This window comes from Phascolarctos cinereus, unplaced genomic scaffold (genome assembly GCF_003287225.1).
Source record: "Phascolarctos cinereus isolate Bilbo 61053 unplaced genomic scaffold, phaCin_HiC Scaffold_7;HRSCAF=346, whole genome shotgun sequence".
Taxonomy (NCBI): Eukaryota; Metazoa; Chordata; class Mammalia; order Diprotodontia; family Phascolarctidae; genus Phascolarctos; species Phascolarctos cinereus.
In genome coordinates this window covers 121,047,631-121,074,610 of record NW_027556180.1, presented here as the reverse complement: position 1 = coordinate 121,074,610, position 26,980 = coordinate 121,047,631, and the positions used below count along the sequence as shown (strand labels likewise).

General features: G+C 37.1%; 1 long non-coding RNA gene across 1 annotated transcript in view; it reads right to left on the bottom strand.

Moving 5' to 3' along the window:
* Positions 1 to 795: 795 nt before the first annotated feature.
* Positions 796 to 26,980, bottom strand: part of LOC144454887 (uncharacterized) — a 69,500-nt gene continuing 43,315 nt past the window's right edge. The window contains exons 2-3 of the long non-coding RNA XR_013483438.1: positions 2,913 to 2,991; positions 796 to 1,099 (exon numbers count right to left, since the gene is read on the bottom strand). This is a non-coding gene — a long non-coding RNA (uncharacterized LOC144454887). The remainder of the gene's footprint in view (positions 1,100 to 2,912; positions 2,992 to 26,980) is intronic.

Below are 26,980 nucleotides of genomic sequence, written 5' to 3'. Positions count from 1 at the left end.
GGAATTTGGACCAGAAGCTAAAATGTGAGCTACCTTATTTTCAACTTAGAATACCTCTCATTTCTACCTCCATTGTCGCCTGTTGGGCTAGCTGTTTAAGGATTCCTTTGTCCACACAATGGGCAAATTAATTACATATGTCTACTTTTGCTAGGGCCCTCAGGCAAGTGTGCTGCTGACTCCACAGGCAAACAAATTCTCCTTGAAGAAAATATTCCAGCTGTTTCTCATAAGCAAACATATCTAAACATATAGGCCTATTTTGAGTAATTAAACTAGGGATTTTTAACTGGGGTTTCTGTTCTCCCATGGAAAGATTTCAGGAGGCATAAGTTGGAGGGAGAAAATAATTTTACATTTTAATTTTTACTGACTGGTGACTAAATTCAGCATTTCATTCAATTATTTAAAAACATTATTCTGAGAAGGGGTCCACAGGCTTCACCAGACTGCTGAAAGAGTCCACACACACACACACACACACACACACACACACACACACACACACACACACACTTAAGAAACTGAATTACATAATGCAGTTTTCTCTATGTAGAAATGCCACTGATTTATTTTTTCTTAGAGCATGCATAATGCTGAAATTGTCACCAGACCATCTCTGACCACAGGATGGGGAGGCTAATTCCCGACGTCTGCTTTTACTGGGTTCAGTGCCTAGATGAGAAAGCCAACACTGTCTGAATACTCCACTGGCATGTCTTAGCCCCAGAGTGCTGTTAACAGGAACAGACACTTCTAGCTTTAGTTCAATCGTGAGATCATCACTGTTGGGCCAACGACAGCAAATTATCACAGTGTGGGTGGTGTTTGTGACAGTCAAGTGAAACCAAAGACATCTGACACTCTGTTGTGTAGAACTTTATTCATCTCTCTAGCCGCTGAGAGTAACTGCTGCCAAAGCTGGGGTTTTCCATTCGGTATTCCAGGATACAATTACTGAAAGAAAACCTCTCTTTGATTATTGCTCATTTCAGCTCATATTTTCTTTTCATCTTCTGTGGCTGTTGTTTCTCCATCCCTATGGCTCTCGCTCTCTTTCTCCTCTCCCTTCATGCATATTTGATCATCTCTGCTCCTTCTGATAAAAAAAAAAGTAGTTCTGTTTCTTTCTGGGCTTTTGATTACATCTATAAACACTAGAGAGAAGTCTGTAGTGCCATACATCATTTTCTAGGCACGTTAACTCGGCACTAAAAAAAGCCAAGTTCTCCGGAGTGAGGAAAACTGAATGAAAAGATATCTGGAAAAGGAGAGGCTGAAAGAAACACATTATTGGATCTAATCTAAATTCCAAGTACAGTGAATAACATTTTATTTGGAGGATGAGTGTTAAATTTTTTCCTTAAAAAAATTATTGTGGCTATTGACATAGTTCTTAAGGGAGATGGGTGCATTGACAAAGTCATTTTTTCCCACACATTAGCAGTACTACATTCCACTAAACAAAAGGCTCTTCTAGTCTTACTAAATATTCCTTATCCACAATTCAAGGTCATGAAGTAAATGCAAATTAATCCATCTACGAACCAGGAAAATTTCCCGAATCAGGATTAATCCACAGCCATTCTATGGGACGGGAAAAAAATTACATATTGTAGTCATTCCACAAATAAATTTTAGCACCTGTTTTGGGCAAGCCACTATGTTGAGTTATAGGGGATTTGGAAAGATAAAAGCTAAGGACCCTGTCCTTAAGGAGCTAGCAATCTAATGGAAGATCACAAGATTACAGGTTTAAAATTGAAAGGGACCTCAGAGTGCATACAATCTCCTCATTTTAGAGATGTCAGAGGCCAGATTTGAGATAAGGCATAACCATCTTAAACTTTTCATGGCCTCTCTTCCAAGTTCTAGTTTCATATTTCCAAGTGAACTACTGGCAATATGGGTCTGGGAAAAATCTGATTGCCACTCTTAGGAAAAACTGATAGTTATTGATGACTCTATAGAAAGATTTGAAAACAGCCGCACATGGACCTGACTTGGCTACTAGGAGGTATGCTGTCTGTCCAGAATATGTTTCCAAGATGTGATGAGAAACCTGTTGGTGCTCATCATCCTTACCATATTTACAGATGGGAGACAAATTTGGATGATTATAAGCTACTGTGTTAGGTGACAAGATCAAGATTTAAAAAGAAATTGCTATGAGCTGAAATAACGAACTGAAAACTGAAGGAAGGAAGGAAGGAAGGAAGGAAGGAAGGAAGGAAGGAAGGAAGGAAGGAAGGAAGGAAGGAAGGAAGGAAGGAAGGAAGGAAGGGAGGGAAGGAGGAGGAAGGGAGGAAGGGAGGAAGGAGATAGGAAGAAGGGAGGAAGGAGGAAGGAGGAAGAAGGAAGGGAGGAAGAAGGGAGGAAGAAGGGAAGAGGAAAGGAGGAGAAAGGAGGAGGAAAAGGAGAAGGAGAAGGAGGAGAAGGGAGGTGGAAGGGAAAGGGAGGAGGAGGAGGAAGGAGGAGGGGGAAGTAAAAAGGAGGAGAAAAAAGGAGGAGACATTTAACCAGGAAAATGCAGACTTATGTGGCTTAAATTATGATTTTATGTATGTGCCTACCAAGTCTATCTCTATTTTCTACCTTTCCCTAGAGTTTCAGTCCCACATCCCTAACTACCTGTCAGACAGCTGAACCTCAAATATGTTCTAAATTGAACTCATCCCCTTTCTTTCCTCCCTTTAAATCTAACCTTCCTTCTAACTTCTCCGCGTATACAGGTGAAACCACCATTTTCCCAGTCACACATCTTCAGCATGACTCTTCACTGTAAATGAAGGATTATGTATTTATCCCATTTTGTCATGCACATATTCGGTTAGTTGGCAAATTCTGTCCATTTTGCTGCTGAAATATCTAGAATTGTTTTTTCTGCCCCTCTGATAAGGAAAGAGGCTTACTGTGCATGAAGTGTTTCTCTGCCAGCAAGACAATGAAAACTGCTCTTGCTCTCCTCTTGGTGAAATAGATAAGGGTAATCTAGGGGTAAAAAAGAAGAACAGTAATAGTAATATAACTTATATAGCACTTGAAGATTTGCAAGGCACTTCACATATGTTATCTCATTCAATCCTTACAACCCTATGATGTAGATACTATTATTACACCCATTTAACAAATGAGGAAACTGAGGCAGACAACCTTCAAGTGACTTGCCTAGGGTTACTTAGCTCATTATTGTCTGAAGCCGAATTTGAACTCAGGTATTCCTGATGCTAAATCCGATGATGTATTAAGTATACCATCTAGCTACTTTAGATAGGGAGAAATATGTTTTGTTTTGTTCATTTTTTTTCCCACCAAGAAGATGGAAGGGGGTAAGGGCTAGTAATAGGTATCTTTCCTACATTAATGACCACTAGAAAAGATAAGCTAAGATAAAATGGAAGGGCAGGCCAAACCAGGATCCACATGGAGACAGTGTAAGTGGGAGCCATATGGAGAGAAATGAACCACAGGTAGCATACACAGTGAGATGAACAGGAAAAGGATACAATTGTCAATACAGCCTTAACCCTGCACTAAAGGCCTTCAGCCCTGCTATTCCTTGCCCAAGAGTGTGCTTTGGCAACAGTGAAAGACTGAGCCCATCCATGACTTCCTTTGTCAGAGATGTGAGACTTAGAGGGGCTCATTTTCCAACTTTTCTTTCACAAGGATTGGAGGAGGGGAGAAGGAAAGGATTAGAAAAGACATTTAAGAATTTAATTAATATTATTTTCTATCCCTAGATTAATTTTTCCATTCTTGTTATAATTATTTTATTATTTTAATCTAGATCTATACACATAATGAGAACCTAAATCACAAAACCTGAATTAACTTCTTTTAAAATTTTATTTTATTTTTAATTTATGAAATAAAATAATCATTTCCATAACATAGCAGGATAATAAAAATATTATTGAACATGAAATAGAAACTCTAGTATGTACAGCTTGCTTTTTAATATATCGTAAATTTATCATGTAAATTTCTTTTTTTTTCTTCCCTACACCCCTCACCCTAGAGATGGCTACCGTTACACACAAATATGCATGTGTGCATGTATATGTATGTATGTGTGGAAAATAATTCTATACGTCTATTTGTTAATTTTTTTCTCTGGATACAGATAGCATCTTCTTTCATATGCCTTTTGTAGCTAATTTGGGTATTTTATAATAGTCAAAATGACTTAGTTGCTCGAAGTTGTTCTTAAAACAACATTGCTATAAATCACAACAACTCTGAGGTACCACATCACACCTATCAGATTGGCCAACATGACAAAACAGGCAAATGATAAATGTTGGAGAAGATGGGGAAAATTGGAACACTAATGCATTGTTGGTGGAGTTGTGAAATGACCCAACCATTTTGGAGAGCAATTTGGAACTATGCTAAAGGGGCTATAAAAATGTGCATACCCTTTGACCCAGCAATAGCACTTCTAGGGCTATATCCCAAAGAGATCACAAAAATGGGAAAGGACTCACACGTACAAAAATATTTATAACAGCTCATTCTGTGGTGGCAAAGAATTGGAAATTAACGGGATGCCCATCAGTTGGGGAATGGCTAAACAAGTTGTGGTATATGAATGTAATGGAATACTATTGTGCTATAAGAAATGATGAACAAGCAGGCTTCAGAAAAACCTAGAAAGACTTGTGTGAACTGATGCTGAGTGAAGTGAGCAGAAACAGGATAACATTGTACACAATAACAGCTACGTCATGTAATGACTAACTTTGATAGATTTAGCTATTCTCAGCAATGCAAGGATCTAAGACATCTCCAAAAGTCTCATGATGGAAAATGCTATCCACATCCAGAGAAAGAGCTATGGAGTTTGAATGCAGATTGAAGTATACTATTTACTTTTTTTTCTTCTGTTTTGTTTTGTTTCCTCTTTCTTGTGGTTCCCCCTATTGGTTCTAATTCTTCCTTACAACATCACTAATGTGAAAATGTTTAATAGGAATGTATATGTATAGCCTATATCAGATTGCAAGCTGTCTTGGGGAGGGAGGTGGGGAGAGAAGGGGAGAAAAATGTAAAACTCAAAAGCTTAAGGAAGTGATTGTTGAACATTTAAAATAAATTAATTAATAAAAAACAATATTGTTATTACTGTATACATCATTCTCTTGGCTCTGCTAATTTTGTTATTCATTATTTTGTGCAAGTCTATCCATGTTTTTTTTTTTCCCCCTGAAATCATCCTGCTTGTCATTACTTATAACATATTAGTATTCCATCACAATCATATACCACAACTTATTTGGCCATTCCCCAATTAGCAGGCCCAATTTCCAGTTCTTTGACATCACAAAGAGAACTGCCGTAAATAATTGAGAATATATAGGTTCTTTTCCTTTTCCCCTAATCGTCTTTGGAAATAGACCTAGTGGTGGTATTGCTAAGTCAAAGGGCATAGATAGTTTAATATTACTCTTTGAGTGGAATTCCAGATTGTTCTCCAAAATGGTTCACAATTCCCCAACAGTGAATTAGTGTCCCAATTTTTCCACATCTCCTCCAACATTTGTCTTTCCCCTTAAATCCTTTTAGACAATCATAGTTTTTTAACTGAATGAGGGACAGTGAGTCAGATATAATTAAAATGCTCCTAAAGTGAACGCAAGTGCAAGAGGGTCTTTGGAGATTTTTGGATCATGGACTACATATCTCTTATAAACTGTCTTCTCCTTCCCACTCTCACTGCCATCATTCAAATTAAATTGCTTTTTTTCCTCTTGTCTAGACTACTGTCTCTCCTTTTCTCAATCTACCCTGCAAAGAAATGCCAAAACAATCTTCTTAATCTTTTTCTGTTCTTGTGCTTTTCCTGCACAATTGCCTTTGATAGCTCCCTGTTACCTACAGAACAGAATCAGAGATACTGAGAGTTGGAAGGAACCTGAGGTTAAACCTAGTTTAACCCAGAGTTGAAAAGGAACACCTGCTCCAATTGTGCCTTCAAGTAGCCACTTCTCCTCCACTTACAGGCCTTCAGTGTTAAGGAACCTGCTACTTCAAATAATTACCTGTTCTATCATTAAATAGCTCTGAAATCTGTCACTGTTGTTATACCAATTGCTGATACTTTTTCTGCTTTTGAGGACTAAGATGAATAAGTTAATTCTCTCTTCCACAGGACAATTCTCTCTTTGTTTAAAGATAATGTTATACTCCTAAAGTTTTTCCCTTTTGCAAGTTAATAATCCATTATTCTTCAGCAAACTTTACCTGGCCTGGTCCCTAAGACCTATACCATACTATTTGCCCTCCCTTGGACCCACTTTAGTTTATCAAACATAGTTCCTAAAATGTAGCACTCCCAGAGTATACAATATTTCAGATCTAATCTGAGGAGGGCAGAATATAACCTGATTTGTTCTTAATCCTATTCAAGAGCAAACATTTATCAAATAATGAATATGTGTAAGGCAGCCTGATAAGTGCTAAGGATCAAAGACAACATGGTACCTGTGTTTAAAGAGCTTACATTATAATAGCGGGTTTGAAAAGAACCTGCAAAAAAATAATTCTTCTCTTAGTACTACTCTCTAAATTACATTAGCAGTTTTTATGTTGGCCCATCTTAAGTTTATAATCCACTAAAACAGCTGTTATTTTTCACATGAGTGATTTTTTAGCTACATCTCCCCCATCCTATACTTGTGCAGTTGACTCTTCAAAGCCAATTTGGAACTTTACATTTAAACTTATTCAATTTTCTTTTATTAGATTTCTAGATGAGAGGTTCCTAATCTTTGTTGTGTCCAAGATGAATCATCTTGGAAATCTGGTGAAGTCTGTGAATCTCTTCTAAGAATAAGAATTTTAAATGCATAAATACAACATATAGGATTACAAAGGAAACTGATTATGTTGAAATAGTTATCAAATATTTTTTTTAAAAAAACAAGTTCACAGAAGCCAAGTTAAAAACCCAAATTTAAGACTGTCAGTATCTTCTCGGATTCCAGTTTTGTCATCTAACACCTATCTATTCCAGGTTAGTACTATCTTCTTATACTAGCATCCAAGAATCCAGATTCTGCTGTCCTTTATCAGCCTTATTTATACAACTTCTTTTCAACCACTCACATTCTGATCAAAATGTCCTAGAAGCTATTCCCTGAACTTATTCTCCTACCTCTATAAATTTGGATATATAGTCCCTTATGCCTGGAGTGAAATCCCTCCACATCTCAGCCTTTTGAAATCTATTTCCTCAAGGTCCACCTAAAGTGCCATCTCCTCCATAAAAACTTCCCTAATTCTCCTGGCTAGAAGTGATTCCTACATTTCAGTAGTTATGCCTGCCTCCCCCTAACCAGATATAATTTTTTTTTCCAAGAACACGCGAGTGTGAGCACGCGCACACACACACACACACACACACACACACACACACACACTTTCTCTCCAATCTCTCTCCCTGTCCCATCTCCTCCCCTACTCCCTTTTCCTCTCTCCCCCTCTCCCTCTCTGTCTCCCCACAAAATTACAGATACTCTAATTTAGAAAGGACCTCAGAGACCACATAGCCCACTACATACCTAAACAAGAATCCCCCTACAACATATCCAGCAAATGGCCATCCAGACTTTGCTTGAAGACCTCACTACCTCTTGAGACAATGCATTCCATGGCTGCACAATTAGAAACTGGTTTTTGACATAAAGCCTAAATTAGCCTCTTTTCAATTTCTGTTCTTTGCTCCTCATTTTTTCCTGTGGAGCCAAACAGATCAAGACCAATTCATCTTCCATATGACAGTCTTTCAAATACTTGAAGATAGTTTTCATGACCACCACCACCACCATCCCAAGTCTTCTATTATCTACACTAAACAACCCCCCAGTTTACATGAACTCAAAGCCTTTCGCTGTGCTAGCTGTCCTCTTTTGGATAATTTATTAATATTTTCTATGTCATGTGGTGCCCCAAACTGAACTCAATACTTCAAATGTGGTGTGACAAGGGTAGTGTACAGCAATATTATTACAGATGGGGAAAGGGACTAAGAATTTATTAAGTACCTACCATGTGTCAAACACATGCTAAACATTTTGTGAATATTTTCTCATTTCATTGTCACAACAACCGTGGGAGATAGGTGCCCCCATTTTATAGTAGAGAAAACTGAGGCAGACAGAACTGATTGTCAGGATCACACAATTAGTAAGCATCCGAGACTGGATTTGAATTCAGTAGTTCCTGACTCTAGTACCAGTATTCTATCCACTAGTTCTAAGATCACATTGGCTGCTAAAACACTATTGCTTTATATTGAACTTGCAGTTTCACAAAAATCCTCAGACCTTTGTCAGTAAGCTATGGTCTAAGCCATGCCTCACCCATCTTGTACTTTTTTTGAACTAAGTGTAAGCCTATTGTAATCCTATTAAATTTTACCTTATTCTGTTCACCCCAAAGTTCTTGTCTGTCAAGATCTTTCTGAATTCTGAATGTCATCAAGTATGCTAGCTATTCCTTCCTGATTTGTTTCAATTGAATATTTCATGAGCATACCATCTGTGCCTTTATTCATGTCATTGATAAAAATGGTAAACAGTATTGGACCCAGTGCAGATCTTGGGAGTATTCCATTGGAGACCTATTTACAAGTTGACTATTAATAACTACTCTTTGGATCTAGCCATTCAACCAGTTCAAAATCTACCTAATTGTAGCATAATTTAGCTTTCTTCATATTATCTACAAGAATAGAGTAACAGCAGTTATCAATTATTTTGCTAAAAACCCCAGTAAACTCTATAGCTGTCCTCTGAGCTATCATTTTAGTAATTCTCTCCAAAAAGGAAACCAAGGTAGTCTAGCATAACCCATTCCAAATGAAATTGGGTTGTCTCTTGATAATAATCACTTCCTTTTTCAGATATTGCCTAGCCATTCCTTTAATATGTTCTAGAATTTTATCAAGAATGAAAGTCAAGTTTACTGGCCTAATGATGCCATCTTTTTTCCTCTTTATTTAAAAATGAGAACATTCATCCATCTGTATTCTTGCAGTAATTCTCCTGTTCTCTCTGATCTTTCAAAGATAGTGTATATAATATCAGGCAGTTGTTTAAATAACCACTAGCAGGTAGTTTATCTAGTCAAAACACATCTACCTGGTACTATGATAATTTTTATACATGTTTTATTGCCTTACTTGATCATCAATTCTTAAATAGAAACTACCACAATGTCCTGCAGACAAGCACTTGATACGTTTTGTGGAATTAATTGAAAACTATAGTGTTTCTAGACCAGGCTGGATATAATGAAAAAGGGTCTAGAAATCATGTCTTATAATAAATGGTTGTAGGAATTGGAACTATTCAGCTTTGAAAATCTAAGAAAGGCACATGGAAGAGACTCAATATTAAAGGTTATTTCATTACGTTGTTCAGTAGTTTCAGTCATGTCTGACTTCTTTGTGACCCCATTTGGGGTTTTCTTAGCAAAGAAACTGGAGCTGTTTGCCATTTCCTTTCTTCATTTTACAGATGGGGAACTGAGGCAAGTAGGGTAAAGTGACTTGCTTAGGGTCACACAGTTAGAAAGTATCTGAGGCTAGATTTGAACTCCGGTCTCCCTGACTCTAGGTTCAGGATTCTATCCATTGTGCCATAGCTGCCCCATTTCATTTACTTAAGTAAAACTTTTAGACACAGAAAGTAAGATATTTTGGCTGTGACAATATTAGATACACAATAATTTATTTAAAAAGCGCTTTCAAGGCACTAGGTGTTTTGCTAAATTCTGGAAGGAAAGGAACAAAAGAATCACTCCCAGCCATCAAGGAACTTGCTTTCAATCTTGGGGAACAGCATGTATAGATATGTTTTTGTTGTTCAGTCATTTTTCAGTCATGTTTGATTCTTCATGACTCCATTTGGGTTTTCTTGGCAGTTACTGGAGTGCTTTGCCATTTCATTCTCCGATTCATTTTACAGATAAAATGACATTTTACAGAGTGAAATGACTTACCCAGGGTCACACAGCTAGTAAGTGTCTGATGCCAGATTTGAACTCACAAAGATGAGTCTTCCTGATTCCAGGCCCAGCACTCTATCCACTGTGCCATAGCTGCACTGTGTATACGTATAAGTAAATGTAAAATAGATATGAAGGAAATCCAGGGTAATTGGGTGGAGGAGCAAAAGAGAGGAAGGAATTTGTTGGAGGCATGGAACATAGCCTGTACAAAGGCATAGAGAGAGAAGAAAGAAAGTTGTATGTGTAGGAGACAGCAAATATACTAATGCGGCTACAATACTTATACTAATAACCCTGTGACTTATAGGATATAAATTTAATTATCTGCACTTTATTCACAAAGAAATTGGAGCTTAGATAAGTATATTTCTTGCTCAAGGTGATGCAGCTAATAAGTGGCAGAGCCAAGATTCAAACCCACACCTCCTCCTTCCAGGCCCAGAATTCTTTCTACTACTTCACACTTCCTCTGAATAACTAACTCACTGTCTGGAACAATAGTCCCATCAGTGTTAGTTGGGATGGTTTATGCCCAGAGGACATTTGATGATGATTCCCCAGCATCCTGTCAGATAATCTACAAATTAACATTGTACCGACACTCTATGTTTATACTAGGGGCAGGATCATGAGTCCTGGTGAAATAAAGCTTCGTTTTTCATAGGGGAAATAATGAAAGAAATTGCTTCTGAACTCAGATTAAACATAGAAACTGTAAATAAGTCTACCTCATATTCATGGACAAAAAGAGTGGAACAAATACTCCATAGTTTTGAAAAATAAGTGGGAATAACTTTTAGTGTTCTAGAGTCTTCTTTTTTCTATCTTCCTTTTTATCCCCACTCCTTCCCTTCCTTTCTTCTTTCCTGCCAGAAGAATCTCAGGCTACTAAGCAATGTCATTAGTAAATGTGCATCGTAGGAAGCCACCTAACACTGAAATACTGCATCAAAACAGCATCAGGATGGAAATGTAATCTAATTTAGAAAGACTTTCCAAGAAAGATAATTCAGGAAAATGCAATGGTTTTATTTCATTGTGACTTCCTAATACCTCCCAGGAAATGAAAACAGGTTTTCTAAGGGCATCCTGAAAGGGAATGTATAAGATTTATCATTCTAAGATCTCAATGCCACATTAAATGAATTTCTATTAGTGAAAAAAATGCCTCATACTCAAACAAATAATTCATCTTTCATTCCAGTAAATAGTCTGGTTGGTCTAATCTCTGCTTCACTTTGTACTATGTGCACACATTTAATGAACAATTCTTTAATTGTCTGAAACAATGGAGACAGGCAGCCTGGATAATTTCACCTCCCAATTCTCCTTTGAGAATAAAATAGCTAGTAGATTTTTGAGTTACCTGAATCATTCATCCCGATCCTTTACATGGAACTAGTTAACTCAATAACTGATAAATTTCAGGCTTGTTCTTATGCTGTATAGATGAAGTTCCTAATACATTCTAGACATGCATCCTATGGAGACAAAGTACAGAGATGGATGAATACTCACAAAAATGATCCCTCTATGAGCAACCATACTGTGCTCATTTTGTGACCCTTCAGACACAAACAGGGCAGTCTAGTGGACAGGCACTGTTTCCATCTTTAAAAAATAAGTAACGGGGCAGCTAGGTGGCGCAGTGGATAGAGCTCTGGCCTTGGAGTCAGGAGGATGTGAGTTCAAATCCAGTCTCAGACACAAGACACTTACTAGCTGTGTGACCCTGGGCAAGTCACTTAACCCCAATTGCCTCACCAAAAAGCAAAAAAATAAAAATAAAAAATAAATAAGTAACAAAGAAGAAATAACTGGGTGTATACCAAGTCATGCTCATATGTACACATTGTAAAGTGGAGAATGGGGCAATTTTTGAGATAATTTAAGCTGTCACTACGCTCTATCATTCACAGAATTCCTGAGGATGGTAGCCATAGTCAAAAAGTACTATCTCAATATCTCACAATTGGCAAACATCTCCCTCTTCTTACAATCCCAGTGATAGAGAATCACCTATCTATATCTCCATCTATATAAACATTTCCTCGTGCAACTGTAGCCTTTGGGAGGCAGGGGGAGGAAGAGGAAGAAAGAATAAAATAAAAAGTGCACAGCAGAGAACAAAAGAAAACTTAGAAGGAAGCAAAGACAGTGTGTAATATTTATTATATAGGCTTTCTTGAAATAGAAACTTATTGCTATATATTTTGAATTCTCTCTTACATTCTGTACACATGCCCTGCTTTTTTTCCTTTTCTAATGTTTCTTTTTCTTTTCTTAATTTGTATTTAAGTTTTAGTAATAAAAAAGGAAGAAAAAAAAAACAGAATCCCCAACTGCCTAAGGAAAAACCACACATACTGCTCCCTAGTTCCATTCCTCATCCCTCATCCCCACCTACCTCAAGCCTATCCCTTCTAGTCTCCATCAAGCCAGATCTTCCCCTTTCGATGGTGCCTTTTGGACATTCCCAATCTACTGTGAACCCTTCCCCTTCTCTGTTTAGTCAATTTTCAATTGTGTCCAACTCTTCATGACCCCATTTGAGGTTTTCATGGCAGAGATACTAGAGTAGTTTGCCATTTCCTTCTCTACACTATCATTAACCAGTTCAGTTAATACAATCTGTGTTTGGATAACTTGTCCTATCCTCACTCATTCCCTGACAAACTTTAATCCTGTATGACCTTTCTCCTTCTGCCTTCTCTATACTTACCTCCTGTTGTTCTGTAGGGAAATCACACAATCAGGCTTCACTGAGTTTGCTCCAAGTTCATGCTGTCTGATGTCAGCTAGGCCCTCGTTGCAGGATGGCAATCCTTGTACTCTGTCCTAATTCTCTACCTCACTCACCAGAGTGGCTGTTTCAAACCTTCCCCTTTTCTGTTCTAGCCTACCACAGTTGCCAAGTGGTCGATTCTGCCTACATTTATGTAGTAATTTAAAATTGGTGAAGTGCTTTACATATAATATGTAATCAGGGCATCACAACAGTCCTGTGAGGTAGGTGCTATTACATCCCCTGTTTTACAGAAGAGGAAACTGAGGCTGAGAGAGATTAAGAGGTTTAACCTGTATCACAACGCAAGAAGCGTCTCAGATAAAATCCAAATCCATGACTTTCAGAATCCATGTTTCTTCAGACTCTACCTACCACACAAGTGGCCTCTCATAACTGGTATTTTTAAAAGTTCTTTAAACTTTACAAAGCGTTTTTTATACATATCATCTCATTTGTTCCTCACAAGTCGGTTAGGTACATACTATTATCATGTAATTTACTAGTTGGTTATTTGAGAGTGATGGTTGAAAAACAGAGCATATTTAGCTGACAGCTCCGCACTGTTGTCATCTATAGTTTACCTAAAGGGAGTGTATGAAGGGGAAGACCCAGTCACTCAGAACCTGACAGTGAAGCAAGTGAGGCCATTTAGTTGCTCTGTCATGAGAAGCAGAGGCGTCCTCCCTGAAAGTGGAACACTGTTAGGGCTCACCTGCTCCACTGACAGGTTTTAAAGCATTTAATCCTGTAACTGTGGCATCAATACCCAGTATGTACACAACATGTCAGTAAAGCAAAACTTGAAACAAGTGGCTAATCATGGACCATATACCTAATGCTTGTCAGTTTGGACTGGGTTGGATTGTATTTAATTTTATTGTATTGAGTTAGGTAGAATCTGCTAGCATAGAGCTGGATTGCAAGCATAGAAAATGGGGCAAGGGCAGTTGTGTCTGAAATAATCTGTCATCATAGTAAATAAAAATTTACTAAGTCAGATCAACCTTTCTTCATTTAACTAGGACAGTTGGGTCTAAGAAAGACAACCAGTGACCAGAGGCACAAACACAGAGGGACACTATAATATCGCTTTTTACAAATGCACACATTTTAATGCCAAGAAAATCTGCTTTCTGTGTGGAACATGGGTGGTACTTTTGTGTTAAGTCAAATAGCTTATGTTACAGGCAAATCTGAAAACCACCAATGGACAATTATACACAAAGGGCTATTTTCAATCCTTGCCCAAGATTCACAATGGCTCATCCCACCTCTTCTATGCCTTTAACTCAGAAGAGATGTTAATTTGTTGGCTCATTTTCATCAAAATCGTCTTCATCAGCAAGCTTTCATTTAAAGTATTTCTAGGCACATAAAAACTATCTGGGCACATTGTCCTCATGATGAGGTTAGTTGTTATGGTCAAAAGCATATGTGTAAGCCACTGATTTCCCAGCATTAAAACCACAATTCTAATGTTACAATTACAATGAACCTTATAGTTCATCCAATCTAATTCCTCCACTTTACATATGAGGAAAGTTAGGCCCAGAAAGGATCTTGGAGAGCTAATTTAAGGCAAAGCTGAGACAACAGCCCCTATTTGCTGATTATCAGTCTATTACTCTTTCCAAGTCACTGTTATATCTTTTCTAAATGATATTGTGTATATTTTTGTGGAAACACTTAAAAGAAGTTTGATGATACTGAATTCCAGTGGCTAACATAATTGATCACAGCAAGGACTATAATTCTGTTGCCTGACTGAATGAATTCTTACATATTTAAATAGTTTCCCTTATTTAAAAAAATTTTGACTATTTCCACTATATCTTCCAAGCTGAAATATATTGCTTCATTATGTAGAAAGTATAACTTACTTCTATACTTATTCTGGTTAATCTTATCTATCCGTGGAGTCAATGGGAAAATATTATATATTAGCCACCAAATGCAGATCACAACTGCTCCAAGACTTAGCCAGTAATTCCTAGAAAATTGCATGCAGTACATAGCAGTTAAAAGATCTTTGCAGTGTCACTCAGATAATAAGAGCTAGAAGATGAATCTGTATCTTTTTGACACCAAACCCAACATGTCAGCCACTGACTGTTATTCTACATTAACAAGAATAGAACAACTTTAAAGTATTTTCTGTATTAGCACTTGTAGTCTACTGGAATTCTTTTTTCCCTTTTCAGTTTTTTTTTACAGATATCATATCTGAAGCCCATTGGATGTCTTCCTAAAACAAATGGCTTTAAAAATCACTTTCCTTAGGAGTCTTTTTTCATATTACTCAGTCTTCCTCTTAAAAACAATAATACAACCCTAAGTTCTGGTGTGATCTATGTCCTGAACATAGAAGAATGGTAGCAATCTTGAATGCAGGAAGGTTCTATGGTATCAATAATTCACTTTAAGTAAGCCTATAATAGCATTTTAAATCATCGCTGTTAGGGTTTAAAAAAATAGAAATACAGGTATTGAAAGAACCTATGAAGTTTGCTTATAAATCAAAGGCCATATTTGGGCTCAAGATATAAAGAATCAGTGGAAAATTTTTCAGTAAATGTTCGTAAACTACTTACACATAGTGAAGTGAGTGGAACTAGGAGAACAGTATACATAATAAGCGCAATATTGGAATGATGTTCAACTGTGACACACTTGGTTACTGTAATCAAGACAATGATCCAACATAATTCCAAAGAACCAGCTTTCTACCTCCAGAGAGAGAACTGATGAATTTGATTGCAGATTGAAGCATACTTTTTACTCTCTATTTTCCTTGTTTTTGTCTGTGTTTTCTTTTACAGCATGGCTAATATGGAAATAGGACATCACATATATATTTAATGCCAAATTGTTTGCCTTCTCAGGGAGGGGGAGAGGCAAAAGGGATGGAGAGAATTTGGAACTCAAATTTTAAAAAAAAAATTAATGTTAAAAATGTACATGTAATTGGAAAACATTTGATGAAATAAATAATAGGTATTTTAAGTTTAAAAAAGAGAAAAAAACCTAAATGTTCATAAACTAATCCCATAAAGTATTCCTGTTCAGGTATATAACCCCTATAATCTTAAATCTGAGACTCTCAGAACAGAACATCAAGATTGTATGAATAAAGGATTCTTCAACCAAGGAGTTTAATGGGCTTCATAAATATTAGTCCCCACAACATTCATGACTCAGAACCGAATATTTGGGTGAAAGGAGGGGTAGGTAATAGGAGAAGGGAGGAAGTTTAAGAAGCTCAATGATCTGCCTACAGAATCAAACTTGTTTAGTGTTCACACAGGATTATATTGCATCCCATATGTAATAGGAAATCTACTGCTTAGCCAGAGATAAAGATATCACTAATGAGATATACTTTTATAATGCCAAATTGTACCCTTAAAATGGACAATGGCTAAGACATTCAAGCATTAGGTGTCTAATATATAGCATGTAAAGGTGAAAAATGGGAATCTAACACTTCGTGCACTGAAATGACTATAAGAAACAATTCAGAATGTCTGCTGGTTTGCACAAATGCTTAATCAAAGTATTAAGTATGCAGACCTGCACTCTAAATGTAGGACCAGAAAAATTACAATTAGCCGAGTTATGGCTCATGTAGACATACCGCCTTCAGTTTCTCAGAAACCAGATAACTAAGATATACACTGAAGGAAGTGCCTTTGAAAACATACATTCCTTATTTTCCTGTCATTACAATTTGTCTGTTGCACTATAAACTGCACAAAAGTTAGATGATAGTCTGGGTCCTAAGGACTAAGGCATGAACCAAATTTGGCCCAATGATGAAGCATGGACCAAGACCCAACGGTTCTATGGAACAAGAAAGAAAAGGAGAGCAAAGGAGGAACAGAAGATTTTTTTAGCTATGAGCTGAAATCCCAATGCCAGAGGAGACATGAGACCAGAAAGGATAGTAAGAATGAGGAAAAGTTAAGCAGCTAGGTAACACAGTACATAGAGCAATGGAGATCGAGTCAGGAAAACCTGAGTTCAAATTCTCTTAGACTACCTGTGTGACCCAGGGCAAGTCGTAACCTCTCTTTGCCTCAATTTCATCATCTGTAAAATAGGGATAATAATAGCACCTACCTCGCAAGCAAAATTAGAAGGAAAGTAGAAAACTGGGAGACAATTTTTGCAGCAAGTGTCAGATAAAGGCCTTATTTCTCAAATATATAAAGGAGTCAAATTTATAAGAGTACAAGTCATCCCCCAATTGTTAAATGGTCAAAGGACATGAACAGGTAATTTTCAGATGAAGAAATCAAAGCTCTCTAGAGTCATATGAAAAATGCGCTACATCACTATTGATTAGAGAAATGCAAATTAAAACTACTCTGAGGTACCACTTCACACCTATCACATTAGCTAATATGACAAAAAAGGAAAATGATAAATGTTGGAGAGGATGAGGGGAAAATTGGGACACTAATGCACTGTTGGTGGAGTTGTGAACTGATCCAACCATTCTGGGGAGCAATTTGGAACTATGAGTAATCAAACTGTGCGTACCTTCTGATCCAGCAATACCAGTTCTAGGTTTGTATCTCAAAGACATCATAAAAAGGGAAAAAAGGATCTACATGGACAAAAATATTTGTAGCAGCTCTTTTTGTGGTGGCCAAGAACTGGAAATTGAGGGGATGCCCATCAGTTGGGGAATGGCTGAACAAGTTGTGGTATATGAATGTAATGGAATACTATTGTGCTATAAGAAATGATGAGCAGGCAGATTTCAGAAAAACCTGGACAGACTTACATGAACTGATGCTGAGCAAAGTGAACAAAACCAGGAGAATATTGTACACAGTAACAGCAACACTGTGTGATGACCAACTTTGATAGACTTGGTTCTTCCAGCAATTCAATGATCTAAGACAATTCCAAAAGACTCATGATGGAAAATGCTGTCCACATCCAGAGAAAGAACTGTTGGAGTCTGAATGCAGATCAAAGCATACTATTTTCACTATCTTTATTTTTTATGTTTTTTCCTCTCGCAAACTTTTTTTTTTTGCAAACTGTTTCTTCTTTCACAACATGACTAATATGGAAATATATTTTAAATGATAGCACATAACACAAAGTGTTTACCATCTTGGGAGGGGAGAAGGAAAGGAGATAGAAAATTTGGAACTCAAAATTGTATAAAAAATGAATGTTAAAAACTGTGTTTATGCGTAACTGGCAAAGAATAAAAACTATTAAAAATGGGACCTATCTCCCAGGGTTATTGTGAATCTCAAATGAGATAATATTTAGATAGCACTGTAGGAATCTTGATACCCTATATAAATCAGAGGTTCTCATATTTATTTGGCCTACCACCCCCTTTTCAAAAAAATTACTCAGCACACCCCTAGAAATCTACTTTCTTTAACCCTTTAATGTTTTTTTGAAATCTGCATCATTTCAAAAGATATATATATATATATATATATATATATATATATATATATTAAATGATGCATCTTAAATTTAATAATTTATTGTAAATTGTTGGTTTTTTCCTGCACTGAAATTTTGGTGACACAATATTACATCTTGTAACCATATAGTATCATATTGTAAACAACTCATTACATGCTCATATTCCTGCCGATGCATGCTGAATTTCCCAACAATGCAAAATGCTCACCTGCCAACACTTGCTTGTTAAGACCTGTCAGTGGACTTGACCACTGATTATAACTCACATTTTGTGTGTTTATTTGTAAAATAACATAATCACTATGACTTTAACTCTGTTATACAACAGATGAAAGATGTATGAATGGTTTTTCAAAATTTTCTTCTCTTCTCTTCTTTCCTTATGCTTCCACCACTCATTTATTTTTATTCAACACCCCCTAACTGCACCCAAGGCTACTACCACCCCTTCCCCCCAGATCATTCCAGTGCTTCCAAAGGGGTGGTTTCACCCACTTTGGGAACCTATGACTAAATGCTAGTTATTGTTATCAGTTGTTTTTCCATTCTCTAAGAGGACCATGATATTGGGAAGAGGATGTCATGACTTGCAAGTAGATTGGATTTAAGTGTGGGAGGGCTGCGCAAAATCACTAGCCTCACTCTATCCTCTGGAGCCATCTGGGTCCAGTAGCAAGATATAGATCAAGATAACTGGAGATGGAGAAATGAAAAGAGGGAGATAAAGAAACTCTTTCTCTACAAATAGATAAAAACGTGGTCATGAGAAAGTCCAGATAATTGAACAAACACCTATCTCAACCTCCTCAAATCAAACGAAAAGATATGAAGAGAACTGATGGGGGAAGAAGAAGGGACTTTGAGTTATCTAGGTTCTTGGTTAACTTCTTCACTTTATGAATGTAGATTTAGATTGAGTTGTTTTTTTTTAATCTACAAAAATGTGGCAGCTAGATGGAATAGTGGATAGAGCACCAGCTCTGGATTCAGAAAGACTTGAGTTCAAATCTGGCATCAGACACTTAACACTTACTAGTTGTGTGAACCTGGGCAAGTTACTTCCCCCCATTGCCTCACCAAAAAAAAAAATCTACAAAAGCAATCAGCTGTCTATAATAAAAAATTTTTAATTTTATAAATAAATAATAAAATGAAACTTGGACACCATGAATCAGAATTTGGTACCATTCCTTAAGTCTTAAAATATTAGAAATAAATTGGCCATAAGATCATAGTAAGACCAAGCTGTACCTTAGAAATCTAGTATATTTCCTTCAATTATAGATGAAGAAACAGACTTACAAAGAAGATAGACAACTAGAACATAGATTTTTTTTCCCCCTATAACCCTTACTGTTTTGGGGAGGGAGCAGGGAGGGAGAGGGAGAAAAATTTAAAACTCAAAAGCTTATGGAAGTGATTGTTGATAAATCAAAATAAATTAATAAAAAAATGCTTGTTGCTTACCTGCCATACTAAAGTCACTACTATTACCTATATGACATGTATTCCTCCAGTCCCTGCTTGAAAATCTCCAATAAGTATGAACTTACCACCTCCTGAGGCAGTTCATTCCACTTTGGGACAGTTCAAATCAAGAAGTTTTCCCTAATGTCAACACTACACTTTCTTCTTTGCGATAACTACCCATTGCTGCTGCTTCTTTCCTCTGACACAACACATAACAAGTGGACTCTTCCCATGACTACCCTTCAGATAACTGAAGAGAGCTATTATGACCCCTGTCTCCACTCTTAAGATTTCTCTAACTTCTTTCAAACAGTCCTCATGTGGCATGGACATAAATCCCTTGACCATCCTTGTTGACCTCCTCTGAATTCTCCCCAGTTTATCACTTTCCTTCTTAAACTGCAGTGCCAAGAAGCAAATACAATATTTCCAATGGGATCTGTTCATGGCATAGTACAAAAGGATTATTAATGTAGATTGAGATCAAGTTAACTTTTTTGGATGCCATGTCTCACTGCTGACTCATTGGGCTTGCAGTCCTAAATCTCTTTCAAACTATTATCTAAACCCAACCTTGCAGTGGTCAGGCTGATTTTTTGAACCCAAGTGAAAGACTTTGCATTTATCCCTATTAAGTTTCAACATATAAGATTCAGTCCAATAATCTAACCTGTCAAGATTTGTTTTGCTTTTCTTTTCTTTTTGGCTAGACAATGGGGTTAAGTGACTTACCCAGGGTCACACAGCTAGTAAATGTTATGTGTTTGACGCCAGATTTAAACTCAGGTCCTCCTGAATCCAGGGCCAGTGCTCTATCCACTGAGCCACCTACCTGCCCCAAGATTTGTTTTTTAGATAGTCATCCAGCATGTTAGCTGTTTCTCTCAACTTTGTGATATATCATTATTATAATATTATATTATAATAATATCATTATTTCTCAATGTAGAAGAAATAAGAAAATTCCTATTTTCAGTTTCCTACCCAAATGAAATAGGTATGGTTATGAAGATTCAATGAGAGGTTAAGTAATACTGATATTTAGAAAAAGATTAGTGTTGCATGATTTAAAAAAAAAACAAGTAATTCCTTCAGAACAGAACATGGACAAATTGTTCATTTTAAGCTTTTTCTAACCAGAAAAAAGACTTATTTTTTCTAGATTTTCTTCTCAGTTACACAGGGCACAGTTTTTAGGGAAATAACAATGTAACAATTTCAAAATATTTGCCAGTTTGAGGCAAAGGATAGTACAAAATATTAGCAAACAAAAGCACTGAACCATGAAGAGAAGGGATCACAAATCACTTCTGAATTCCTGGAAACTACAACTGCTTGTGCATTCCCTTTAGAAGCAAGTATAAATTAGTGATGGTAAGAGGGTTGTGCTTGGCTTCATGCATGAACTTCTGCAATCTAACCTACATCTTTATACAAGCATTTAATCAAGAATGGTAGCTGTAGAATGCCTGTGAACTCTGCAAATCTAACCTCCTAGGATTTTTCAGTCTTAACATTTGTTTTCATAAGCTTTTTATTAATATTCCATGTGAAGAGGTTCCATTTACAGATATTTTGAAGAAGGAAAAATCTATCATCTCTTCAGAATAATAATTATTTTGATACACTTGTTCTTACATAAGGAACTCTGAAGCTTTACTTTGGTGAGTTGAGGTGACAATATTATACATCTTTTACTTTCTAGTTCAAATGATGAATAGTTTTAGTAGTAAATGTTTTCTTTACCAATGCAGACTATGACCCCTCCATACCTCAATAAAAGGTCTTCTGGACTTGCCAAAAAAAAAAATTCAGCATTCAGTGACCCACCTAGTTCTAGAAGACAACAGTCTTTGGCAGGACCCCTACTCAAAGGTTTCCAGCATGGTAAGATCTGGTTGTGTTTTGACTGCATACCCTTAGAGACAACTAGTGGCATGGAGAATAGGGTGCTGGGCCTGGAGTCAGGAAGACCTAAGTTCAAATCTAGCCTCAGACATTTAATAGCTGTATGACCATGGACAAGTCCTTATGCTCTGTTTGCCTCATTTTCCTCAATTGTAAAATGGGGACAATAAGAGCACCTAATTCTCAGGGTTGTTGTGAGGATCAAATTACATAGTATTGGTAAATTAAAATTTTTAAATATTTGTAAAATGTTTAAATTGTTGCACTTAGCACAATGCTGGTGAATTGTAGGTGCCATGTAAAAACTTATTCCTTTGCCCCCTCTGAAAACCCAAGGCCAAAACAATCCTTAATCTAAAGGGCTTACATCTTATCAAGGCAAGGGAGATAACATGTACATGTATGAGGATGCTCAATATAAATGCAAGACAAAAAAGAGGGGGAAAAAAGACATCAGCAGTTGGGGAAGAGAGGTCAGGAAAAAAGCTTCCTGCAGAATGTGGTACTTGAACTGCATCATGAAGGACCTAAGGCATTCTATCAGGTAGAGATGAGGGGTGAATGCTTTCTCAGCATTGGGAATAGCCAGTGCAAAGATATGGAGATGGGAAAAGGAACATTGTAGGGGGGAAAGAGAGAGAAGGACAATTGGGCTGTATTACAGATTGCAGAGTATGTAATGTATCATAAAGCTAGAAATATGAGCTAGAGACAGATTGAGAAGGTCTTTAAAAGAGAAACCAAACAATTTTAATTTTTATCCTAGAGGCAATAGGGAGCCGTTAGGTTTATTGACTGGAGGAGTAACACAGTAAGATCTGTACTTCAGGTCTGCCAAATTACTTTATCAGCTGTGTGAACTGGAGTGAGGAGAGACTTGAGGAAGGAAACTAAGTAACTTAGAGGTGGCTAACATAGTCCATGTGATGAGGTCCTGAAGCTGGGTAATGGCTGTGTGAATAGAAGAGGGAGAGAGACAGAGAGACAGAGAGACAGAGAGACAGAGAGAGAGAGAGAGAGAGAGAGAGAGAGACAGAGAGAGACAGAGAGAGAGACAGAGAGAGAGACAGAGAGAGAGAGACAGAGAGACAGAGAGACAGAGAGAGACAGAGAGAGGCAGACAGACAGAGAGAGAGAGAGACAGAGACAGAGACACAGAGAGAGAGAGAGACAGAGAGAGAGAGAGATTTGATGCTGCTTAGATATTGGGAAGGCATTAAGAGAACATGATAAATCTGTCTTGTGAGAGACTTATAAGTGATGAGAGTCAAGGATAAGGCAGGACATTACAAAGAAAGAAGCAAGGAAGTTCATTAAAAGGAATTAATTGGATGGGGCAGGTAGAAGGGAATGAAACAAATGGAAAGGACTTTGAGTATTTTTTTCCCCAGGCTAAAAAAATGTGCTAAAAGTACCTACCATGTAGGAGATATACTATTTATACTCCAAGGTAAAGAAGAGGTAAATGGAATTCAGCTCTCCAATTCAGGAATATCCCATTGAAAAGAGAGAATCAAAAAATTCTTACAGATTCCTGAGTGATATTTCATATTGAGTCTGATTAACAATAAAACTGAGCATGTGTTGATTAGCCCAGAGGAATATAGGCCCAGGAAGTCTGTCTTTGTCAAAGATGGATAGACTTGAAACAAAAACAGGCTCAGGCAGTGCAGCAAATGTCAGCCAGGGTGATGGACTGTGACAGTGGTGAGAGTGGCAAGCTTCCAGGCCTTGACAAGAAGATACATGGGACAGTGCAGAAAGAAAGACAAAGACAAAAAAATTATGGGAGGTGGAACCAAGAAGCAGCAGGGAATAGTTGGAAGGTCCAGGACTAAGACAGGGCAGCCAAGAGAATTCTTCCAGTCACAAATGGCATAGGATCCTTCTTTATCTATGAGCATGATTTTTCTGGGGATTTGCTGGAAAGGAAACCCTAACTCCTAGATCTGAGTCTGTGGGAGACTGCTCTCACTTGTGTAGGAAAGCTGTGACATAGTCTATTGTGTGATTTTTCATCATTATAAAATTTGTACTTCTGCCCCAATTAGTTATTTTGATATTTGATTTATGATCCTTCCTTGTCTATTCATAGAGGTACCTGTTGAAGCCATATATTATACCCACCTTGAACCTAGTAACCTATGTAAATTCCAGAATGAGTGGGTGATGTGAGTTACATATAAACAACCAGGACAGCTCAGAAGGCAAATGAAGAAGTCATGTCTTTAATTAAGAAATTTTTATTTTCAAAAGAAAAATACAGCTAACATAGGTATTATTATTACAAAAAGCAGCAAATAACATCAAACTACTCCAGGATCTTTGCCAAATGGGGTCACAAAGAGTCAGACACAACTGAAATGACTGAACAATGAAAATAACATTCTCCATGTCTTTGTTGCAACTTCCCATTCTTCCCCTTTGCCTTCAAAAAACAAAAGTAGCCCTCCTAACACAGCTTAGCCCTTTCTTTTAAGGCAGAAGACACCAGTTTGTACACTCACAAATCATGAATGCGTAAGAGCAAACTTAACAAAAGTCACACATCCACTAGTACCTTGTAAGTTTCACCCATAAGGCTTAAAAAACCTGACGTAACTCAGAGAGGCAAGTGATCGTCATCAAAATAAAATATAAAACCTGCTTCTTTCGACGTTACTCCAAAACGCCACTCTCCCATCATGACCCATCACCCATAACTTTTAGCACTGAGTAGGCACAAATTGGTACTTCTGTGGAGTGAGAGTGTGTGGGTGTAGCATACATTTGAAGTGGTTTAATCTAACATTTTACCCAGTGTTGTATTGTTATGTGAGTCATAAAATAACACTTTTTCTCTACTTCCTAAGCTTCAAAGGAAATTTAAAATAAATATTTCATAACTTTATGAACTATGACTTTTTTTTTCCTTTTTCATTTCATTAGCTTATTGGCAAACATAGTTTTAGAGGCAGAAATTGCTGACTAAAGTTCACTCCTTTACTTGTGCCCTTGATCCCATCCTTTACCATATCCTCAATGACCTTATTCTTTTAATCACCACACTCTATCTTTCATCTTCAGTCTCTGCCTCCCTAGTGGTTCCTTCCCTGCTGTCTACAAACATGCTCAGGGCTCCCCTATTGAGGAAAAAAAAATCCTTCCTTTGACCCTGTCCTAGAAAGTAACACCCCTTTTTTATTCCTTATACTACCAAAGAGTGGTATATAGCCACTGCCTCTAATTCTTCCCAGTGCTTAAAAAAATAAAAAAGTGAATGGGAAGGGGAAGCTAGTATAAAGTGAAGAGGAAAGTATATGTGCTTTCAATAACAAATCTGGTTTTGTCCTCACTTTTTCTAGTCATACATATATTTAATAATATCTTTTCTGCCACTAATTGGTCAAAATTTGTCCTCATTGTAGTCTACTTACACCCACTATGGGTTTTTTTCTGTTGTCTTTTTAGTAATTAATTCTTTATAGATTAATGATTTGTAGTAATGCAGTATATTATGTTGTCACAGTTAAAAATTATAAATCCAGAAAGGCCAAAAGGACAAAAAGGATTAGCTTAACCCTAGGCTGCTACTTCCACCCTCAGTCATTTTTAGAATGTCTTGTGATATATTCCATAGCTCTGAGGTTTGTATCACTGATAATTATCATGGATTTTTTTTTCAGCATGTCTTTTGATACCACCGTCAAAAATAGGAAATTGATTTGGGTGGACTATACGTCTAACCATTGATTATAATGGTCTTATAATTGCTGCTGCTTACTTTGGTCATCCTCAGCATCCTAATGTTAATCACTCTAACTCCCAGCATTCTACCACATAACTTTTATCTACTTCCATGGCCCTAGTACGGAATTCCATCCTGTGAGGCAGCCAGCACCCATAAGCTATGAGGTAGCTAATAACAGTAACTGATGTTTCTATAGCACATGAAAATCTATAAAGTACTTTACATATTTTGTCTCATTTGACCATTACACAACCCTGTGGTGGTGAATAGTATCAATCCCATTTTACCAATAAGGAGACAAATTCAGACAAGTTAAGTGATTTTCCCATGGTGACTGATCTAGTTAGTGGCAGGGTAGGAGAGTGGGGAGTGGGAGATAGCATTTTAATCCAGGTCTCCCCCACTCCATTGACAACACTCTATGGCATACCATATACCTTGTTTTCAAATTAGTAATGAAAATTATTTTTAATTATTTTTTGTGTGTGTGTCAAAATTTGTAGATCAGAAGTGGGAAGGACCTTAAAGATTACCTATTCCAGGACCCTTCTTTTTATAGTTGAGAAAACTGAGGGCTAAAGAGGGAAGTTCTTTGCCTAACGTTACCCAGCTGATTAATAACAGAATGTTCAGTATTATCTCTACTATACTATAATGCTCATTGTCACCTCCACTTTCAGAAAGTCTATGTGCTCCCAACCACAGGACTTTTAAGGACTGTGTATCGATTTCTTCATTTGAACAAATTATTACTTCATTATTCTCCTGGCCTATAGCATTCCCTTCTATTTTGTACTTAAAATATGGAGCTGCTTGGGGACTGTACATTTTAAAGCAACCGCTCACATTTGTAAATTTGTAATTATTTCACCTATTCTTTCTCTGACATGAATTACTTCAGGTTCTCGTCCTAGAAGCAGCGTGCAAAATAGCCAAAGGCAGAAATCACTGCAATTTAAAATAATCGATGCAGTCTTTATCCAAAAACTAGCATTCAAGAACTTAAAACTTTCAGCTTTTGGATCAAGAAAACATAATTCCAGATATTATGAGCTACCCAACTAATATTAGGGGCCCTTATGGTCAGATTACATATCCGTCTTAAAAGACCTGTGTTTTACAGTTACTTGTAGCCACTGTAGAATAATAATTGACAATCTCTTCTCCTGTCTCTGCTCACTGATGTGCCCTGACTGTTGCTATGGCTACAAATCCAGCACTCCCAAGAGATGGACATTTTGAACTCTGAAGCCTTTGACCCTCTGAAAACAGCAAAATTGAAAAGCAACCTCTAAAATCTGCCCAGGAGCTCCAGTTTATGGGACTGAATGGTCTGGAGCTACTCTCCCCACCATCCTCAAGACTACTTTCATTATGAAATCCTTAGCCTTTTAGAAGGGCAAAACAAAAATAGGCTCCATGTAGTGAATTCTCAAATTATTTTGAGATGATTATTAGGAAAATGTCCATCATAGGTAGTCTTGAGTTCTCTGTGGGCTGGCAATGGCCACCATGCTTCACCTTTGAAATAGCTGTCATTTCATTAAAAAAAAAAAAACACTCGGAAATTTCTTACACAATACCTTATCAAATTAATTTACACTTCT